The 8344-nt window shown below is 37.6% G+C and overlaps 1 pseudogene; it reads right to left on the bottom strand.

Moving 5' to 3' along the window:
• Positions 1 to 5460: 5460 nt before the first annotated feature.
• LOC101965114 (proteinase-activated receptor 2 pseudogene) lies at positions 5461 to 6431 on the bottom strand (annotated as a pseudogene).
• Positions 6432 to 8344: the final 1913 nt, after the last annotated feature.

Genomic DNA, 8344 nt, shown 5'->3' with positions numbered 1-8344 from the left:
AATTGATCTCGTTTTGTTAGTGTGATCAAATGTTGCATGTATTTTCTCTCTTATCTCTTTGTTGAAGTGATAAATTTTCGCCTGTATTTGCTCACTTAAGTCATTCCTTAATTTGAAGATTATTTTAATTATGTGCATTCTGAACTCCTTCTCTGACATTTCATCAACTGTTCTGTCCATGCATTCTTTTATTTTAGTATCTTCATTTGTTTGGGGGCACTTTTCTCCCGTGTTTTTTTTTTTTTTTTTCATGTTTTCTATGTGTCTCCCTTTCTTACAGTGCAGATCTGAGGTATTACATTTTGTACCCTATAATCTTGTCATGTCCCTGAAGATTACCTATACCTCATCTTGGCATTGGACTTCTATTCCCTGGCCGATGTCCCACAATAAACACTACTGCAACTAAAGGTGATGGTAGAAATAGTGGTGGTAACTCAAGACAGCAGTGGAGGTGTCCCAAGAAGGTTGAAAACACTTTCAGAGACAGGGTTGAAGGGCTGGGTTGCCTGTTCAGAGGTGCAGCTGCCTCCAGGCCCTATCTGTTGTCCCAAGGTGGAGGCTATTGTGTTCCAAGATGAAAATTGGCTAGCCCTGGTCTCCAGCATGTGTCTGCTGGTTAGCAGGGCAGTCTTGGGCCGAACCTTGGCCTAGGCTCTCTCTCAGGTTGGCAGTGATAGTCCTAGGCCTGGACCTGGGCTCTGGAATGGGCTTGCTGGTTTGGTGGGGCAGTCCTGTACTGTGTAATTTTTAATACCTCTCAGAATAAATTATGTTGAATTTCCATTTTTTGGACTATGTAAGATTATGTTAATGACTGATGTTTATGCCAAACTTTTCTTTTTTTTAATTTTTTTATTGGTTGTTCACAACATTACAAAGTTCTTGACATATCATATTTCATACATTAGATTGAAGTGGGTTATGAACTCCCAATTTTACCCCAAATGCAGATTGCAGAATCACGTCAGTTACACATCCACAATTTTACATAATGCCCTATTAGTAATTGTTGTATTCTGCTACCTTTCCTATCCCCTACTATCCCCCCTCCCCTCCCCTCCCATCTTCTCTCTCTACCCCATCTACTGTAATTCATTTCTCTCCTTGTTATTTTCCCATTCCCCTCACAACCTCTTATATGTAATTTTGTATAGCAATGAGGGTCTCCCTTCATTTCCATGCAATTTCCCTTTTCTCTCCCTTTCCCTCCCATCTCATGTCTCTGTTTAATGTTAGTCTTTTCTTCCTGCTCTTCCTCCCTGTTCTGTTCATAGTTGCTCTCATTATATCAAAGAAGACATTTGGTATTTGTTTTTTAGGGATTGACTAGCTTCACTAAGCATAATCTGCTCTAGTGCCATCCATTTCCCTGCAAATTCTATGATTTTGACCTTTTTTATTGCTGCATAGTACTCCATTTTGTATAGATGCCACATTATTTTTATCCATTCATCTATTGAAGGACATCTGGGTTGGTTCCACAGTCTAGCTATTGTGAATTGTGCTGCTATGAACATCGATATGGCAGCATCCCTGTAGCATGCTCTTTTAAGGTCTTCAGGGAATTGAAGGGCAATAGCAGGGTCAAATGGTGGTTCCATTCCACGCTTTCCCAGGAATCTCCAAACTTATGCCAAACTTTTCTGATAATCTCTTTAAAAAATTAAAAAAATAAGATAATGATGCAAATTTGATTATATTACAATGAGATGGAAAGACTGAATTCCTACTTTTCTATTCTGTTTATCTATTGTTTGACATATATGTGTAGATTTAGGGCATCACCAGAAGACTGTAAATACATGTTTAAATATTTATTGTTTAATAAAAAGTTCAAAAAGGAGTCAACAATAATCAAAGACATCAAAATTTTAATTATCCAGGTGATTGGAAAGACTACAACTGAAAGTACATCTCATAACCATATAAAAAGAGTAACCCCCCAAAATGCATTATTTATTTATTTTCTTGATCATTTATCCCAAATGTGGAGACAATCATTTCAAAGAATTGCTTTATATGCTTCACTCTTAAGTTGATAACAAAAGAACATAAATTTTTTCAACTCTCTTTCTACTTCTTAAATATTTAATCTCTATCATGCTTGGTATCGTATTTATGAAAGGAACTGTATTGAACTCTACTGTTATGTGGAAAGCAGAGTTTTTAAGGTGTGAAGTTGGAAGTTTAGTGGAGGAAAGTTTTGAGCAAACTACACAGATGCCGGTGTACAATATTCTTAATGAAAAAGATGTGGGTAGAGCCTCTGGCCTACAGGCAGAGAAATGTTATGTAATATATAATCAGAAATTAAAGTTTCAGGAAAATCCGTGCCCTATCTAGATTGCAAGAAAAACTAAAATAGAAGATTTTCTTTCACAAAGAAAGGTTCTGGAAGGAAAACTAAAAGTATGGCTGTAAAATCTTTCCCAGTTCTTCAGAAGCAATAGATAATGATAGTACATAGTTGCACTAAAGACATTTTGAAGAGATTAGCCATGTGACAGAGATCTCTCAGAAATCTTTGGAGAGTAGAGAGGTACATATTTCAGAAAGATATGTGGAAAAAGACTCTTGTTTAAAAGATTGTATCCCTGTGACAGATATGGGAAACCCACAGAGTTTATGAGAATTTTATACCATCATTCTTGCCAATTTGCACTGAAAGGGATTCAGAAAAAACACAGAGATGGTCAACATCCAAAACTCTCCAGGCAGAAACAGGCTGACAAGGGCTACACAGGTGCCGGTGTACAATATTCTTAATGAAAAAGAAAGGGTGGTGATGTGGGTAGAGTCTCTGGCCTACAGGCAGAGGTGATAGTAACAGGGATAATTCCCAGGCCTTGACACCTTAGAATAAATGATAATTGAGTTTTTCTAATAAGATTTAGGGCTTTGAAGGTTGGACGATATTACTCAGAGAATATAGAATGTTGAATATATTGGCAAAAAACAGTTTTTGATATGGCCTAATCTTCATAAGAAATAACTACTTCCATTAGCAAGAATGATAGATAAGGGGCAAAGGGATTTGTTTTGCTGGAAGGGATGAAATATATGTTCAGGGAGAGCAAAGGATGATGGAAAATGAGAGAGGGGATGGGGATCAAGATCAAAAATCACTTATTCAAATTCAGGATTTTTCTATCATATACCAGCACTAGAAGTATCTGCACTAGATATCACAACTTGAGAAATTACCCCCGCCTTAACATATGTTGTTACATTTATAGTCTTTAAATTTTTCTCTTCGCTTACATAAGTCATTTAATTCTGTTTTTTCAAGTAGTTGTGAAACAATATTTTTTAAAACTCTGCCAACTCCCAACTCTACTTAAAATATAAAGTTCACCACCAATTATGTCCTTAACATATATTACTAAGACTATATATTTTGGTAGATGTTTATATATATATATATATATATATATATATATATATATGTAAATACATATACATTATTAAGATGTTTATATATATACAATATATAAATATATATACATAATATATATTATTTTTCTGTAGTGAATAAATTCATATACAATTATATATACATTTATGTCTATATATACACATTAAAATATGTAATTACATATTATTAATTTTTATAGGGCATGTACCTACCTACATTGAAGCCATTAGTGTTGTTTTTATGGACCTCAGGAAGTTACTGAGTCAATGATAGTGGCTGCCTGCCCTCCGTCTGCCTGTGTTTCAGGCAGTGCCAATTCTGTGATATCTTGTGAGCATGTGGCTCCATTTGACTAGGTCTTACTGTTTGGGAATACTGGTTGTAGAGTATGTTGGAAAAATAATATTCCCCTGGGAAAAAAAAATCACATAAAATGACAAGACACAAATGCATACTCTCTGTGCGACTGGATTGACCTGTGTGAGGGACACTGTAGAATTTATAAATAAGCAAATAGGGCAACGCTCAAGATGATAGGAAATAAAAGGTTGTAGATGGAATTACAAGGACGGCATTTTTTCAGAGTGAAGAATATGAGGTTAGAGTCAAGCTAGCAACAGTGGCTATTAATGCAATGAACTCATTTATAGCCACAGTCTTATGAAATCCTTAGAAAGCAGGTGAATGAAAAAAAAGGGAGAGTTAATCTGTATATTCTTTCAGTCTTAACAGTGCCAGATATAAATATTTAGAATATTGATTAGATAAATATTTATTTATATTAGAGATTAATTTTCGGGGGGAGGTGTCACTCAGAGGCGCTCTACCACTAAGCCACATCCCCCTATTTTGTATTTTATTTAGAGACAAGGTTTCAATGAGTTACTTAGCACCTCAAAATTTATTGAGGCTGGCTTTGAATTTACAATCTTTCTGCCTCAGCCTCCTGAGCCACTGGGATTACAGGAATGTACCACTGTGCCTGGTGAATTTCTTCTTTTCTTTTCTTTTTTTTTTTTTTTTTTTTTCATTTTGGTACCAACAATTGACCCCAGGCGTGCTTAACCACTGAGCCATACCCTCAGCCCCTTTTAATTTTTTATTTTATTTTATTTTGATATAGGTTCTTGCTATGTTGCTCAGGACCTCGACAAGTTGCTGTGGATAGCTTTGTACTTGTGATCCTACTTCTTCAGCTTCCTGAGCCACTGGGATTACAGATGTGTGCCACAGTGCCTGGTACAAAACATTCATGATGGCTTCTCTTTTTAGAGAAAAAGACTGTTGTGGCACCTTGTCAAGTGGAAGCAAAGCTCAGATCAATGTTTCTCAAATTCCGGTGTATAAAAATCACACAGGTTTACAAAATGTCCCTGTTCCCATAGTCTGACCTTTTCTTTCTGAAGCTGAGGAACCTATACTTTTAACAACATTCCCAGTAATTTTAATGAAGCATACAAAAACGCTGCTCACTGAACATTTGAATTCTATTGCCTAACCTAATCTCACTGCTATTGGTTGGAAATCTGACTCTGAGCAGCTTGTTTCGTGTTCATGTCGTCATTTGTAAAATCAGTGAGTCAAACTGATACACTGATTCTCTCTGAAGGCCCTCAAGTACTACCAAGGGTAAGATGGAGCCCAGATGTAGGAGAAATCATCTCGGATGGAAACCCAGGTGTAGTGGTTTTGTTGTTGTTGTTGTTTTGTGTGTGTGTGCTGGGGATCAAACCCAGGGCCTTGTACATGTGAGGTAATACCAACTGAGCTATCTCCCTATCTCCCCAGCCCACCAGGTGTAGTTTTAGCAGGTAACTGTGATTCTGTCTTTTCACTACCTCCTATATCTTGCTCTGTCAGTTCATTTTTTTGGAACATCTGAGTGGTAGAATTCTGACACACACCTTTGTTAATGTGGAAGACTATTCTCATGCAAATCGGGAAGCTTCCAGCAATCTTGGGGAAGCTGCATACACATCCTCTCTGCTAAGACCTGCTTGGTTAAGAAATAGCAGCCACCTCCCCACAATGGTGAGACAGCTTCACATTCTCCTATAAAACTCCATCTGTGGAGCTGGAAAATTTAATAGGAGGTTAATACTGGTTGAACTTGAAGAGTAAGAGGTGGATTTTCTGGAGAATTTATTTCAAGTGATGGATATTTGCATTTGCTTCAGAGTTCAGATTCTTCCACAAAGGAGAGCATTCTTTGCATGATCCCTGAAATCTTGTGAAACAAAGTAATAGAGATAAGGGTTGATGCAGGTTTTGAAGGCAGACAGACAGAGATACCAGGTATACGGCATAGACATGGCTCTGGCCTCAGCTTTTAATTAGAAAATAATGTTTCATAAGCAGAAGGTTACTAGGAGTAAAGCAGATCAAGTACATGGCCAGGACAGAGACAATGAGTTTGAAGGCCCTCTGCCTTTTCTTTTCTTAGTGTTCACTCATGGCAGAAGATTGGAGGCTTCTGATCATAAGGATGTAGGTAGAGGGTGAGAGAAAGGAAGGGAACATAACAAGACTTCAAAGGCCAGAGAGAGGAAGTAATTGAACAGGTGCCTCACTAACACCTCCTCAGGCAAAACATCATGGTAGGTCATGACATTAAGAGCTGGAATGTGGATGGTCTGCTTCATGACATATAAGGGGACAGTGACCAGCAGAATCAACAGCCATATTCCCAGGGAGACACCAAGGCCATGTTTGCCTTCTTCCTGGTGTGGTCCATGGGGTTCACAAATACCTTTGTACACTCAAGCAGGTCACGAAGAGAATGAAACAGTACATATTACTGTAGAAAAAGTCAATGAGAACCTTGCAAAGAGATTTCCTTTAAATTCAGTTGTTGCCATGTGTGAGGTAAGCACCAGATAACAGACAGGAGGTCTGCTAAGGTGAGATTAGCCATATAAATCACAGCAGGAGGCTTCTTTGTTCAATAAGACTTGTTCCTTTAGAGGTTCTATTGGATCCTAGCATGTGCAGGGTCCTGGGTTAGTACCTCCATCACTGCTTCCACGATGTGACTGCGGGAGGCAGAGTCCACCAACAGGCTGGTGTGCTGTGGTTCCGGTCAACTAGTTGCTCCGCTACCTTGTCACAGCTGGTAGAGACGCGGAATCAACACACAGAATCCGGGAGCTGGGGAGAGAACTGGCTGGAGACCCACTTCAGGTCGTCGTCCAGTAGCTCAGTTTATTTTTGGAATGCATACAATTGTTATAGGGTTTGAGTGGGGCATGCCCATCAATCACATATGAGCAAGATAGTATCCATAAGCTAATCATCTTATGCCTAATGTAACCAAACTATGAGGATGTTCTAAATATTGCTATCATCAGGAAGGGTCTTTGTCCCTAGGGAAGGGGATTTCTAAGTTAGTAGTTCCATTCCTGAAGCTTCTGGCTATTAGTTTCCTGGTCTGGCAGCTTGGCAACACTAACCACAAGTGCTAAGGATGTGGTTTCACTAACGGCTCCCTAGAGCAGAGCATCCCATCCTGCAGGCGTTCCTATCAGGCCTGAACAAGTGTAGATTCTTCAAGCACTCTGAACTGCTCATAGCTGCTAGCTGCTAGCTATAAACTGAAAGTTATTCCAACACTGGTGCCTCCCAGTAGCCACACCATGCTTCAACTTTACATCCTTCCAACAGCTCTAATGCCAAGTGTTTGGGGAATCTGCTGCCACTGATGTGAAACTTAGTGCTATATTCCATACACCCTGAAAAACCCATCCTTTCACCTGTGCCTAATCAGAGCCTCTGCATGTGCCTCCCCAGGTTCAGATCAGTTTCTAGATGAATCTTTCTTGATGCCTGTCCTGTGCATATGTCCTTTGCAAATTTCTGTACATAATTATAAATAAGTTTCTTTATTTTATTTTTTTTTTAATCAGCAAATCTTTGGCAAAGATGCTTTGAGAGAAGGTTCAAAGTGGCTAGCTACCTTTTGCAGTCTCCTCTTATTGTCAAACCTGCAACACAAAGGAGGCTTTATAAAGTGTGTTGTTTGTGATCCTATGTTTCAGTGACCATATCATTCTGGCATTTGAAACTGAATATGGCAATTAAACATTTTGATTTATGAAATGTATCCTCTTGGATAGATGATAATATTCCCTGGTATATTGAAAACCTTATTCAAGTATGATGACTGGTAGTTGTTCACTTTGTATAAATGCAGTCAAAAATTAGTTTCACTTTTAAAACTATCTTTACTAGCTAGAAAAACAGCCTGAATGTCAGGAAATGACTTAATTGCAAGTGGAGAAGATAGCAATGTCAATAAATTCTGAAAGCAAGTTTTCTTACAGGTAATCTATAGTGTACTAATCTCAGGAGATAATCAAGAGCCAAATCTAAGTTGCAAATACATTGGGTAATTGGCAAAGCACTTGAAGAAAGAATCTATCAAGTGGAAAAATAAAAATAGGTAATTAAATAGGAAGCTAAGAGAATACCTGGTCCTAAAATGCACTTTATTGGCTTTATCAGCTCCTGATAACTCTACTTTTAAGATGAAAAAGTAAAATTTCCACAAATTTTTTCCTTCATAGACAAAAAATTACACATTTTCCTCAAAGCACTGTAAAATCCAGTGATAATACTTGCAAAACATTTTTTTCAATAAACTACACTGACTTTTTTGAAAGCTTTTGTATATTTAATTTTATTATGCTTGTATTGCCCAGTATGGACTTGAACTCATGATCCTCATATTCAGAATTCTCAATAGCTATATACCACCACACCCAGCCCATACAAATTATATATATATATATATATATATATATACACACACACACACACATACATATATGATCTCACATCCTTATACATCTCTCTCCATTGATTCTGAATTTTTTTTTTACTGTTTTCTTGGGAAATTAAATCCACTATGTAAAAACTATGTTTTTTTTT

The sequence above is a fragment of the Ictidomys tridecemlineatus genome, chromosome 3 (genome assembly GCF_052094955.1).
Source record: "Ictidomys tridecemlineatus isolate mIctTri1 chromosome 3, mIctTri1.hap1, whole genome shotgun sequence".
Classification (NCBI taxonomy): domain Eukaryota; kingdom Metazoa; phylum Chordata; class Mammalia; order Rodentia; family Sciuridae; genus Ictidomys; species Ictidomys tridecemlineatus.
The sequence above is the reverse complement of the archived record's forward strand: the minus strand, read 5'-3'. Positions and strand labels throughout refer to the sequence as shown.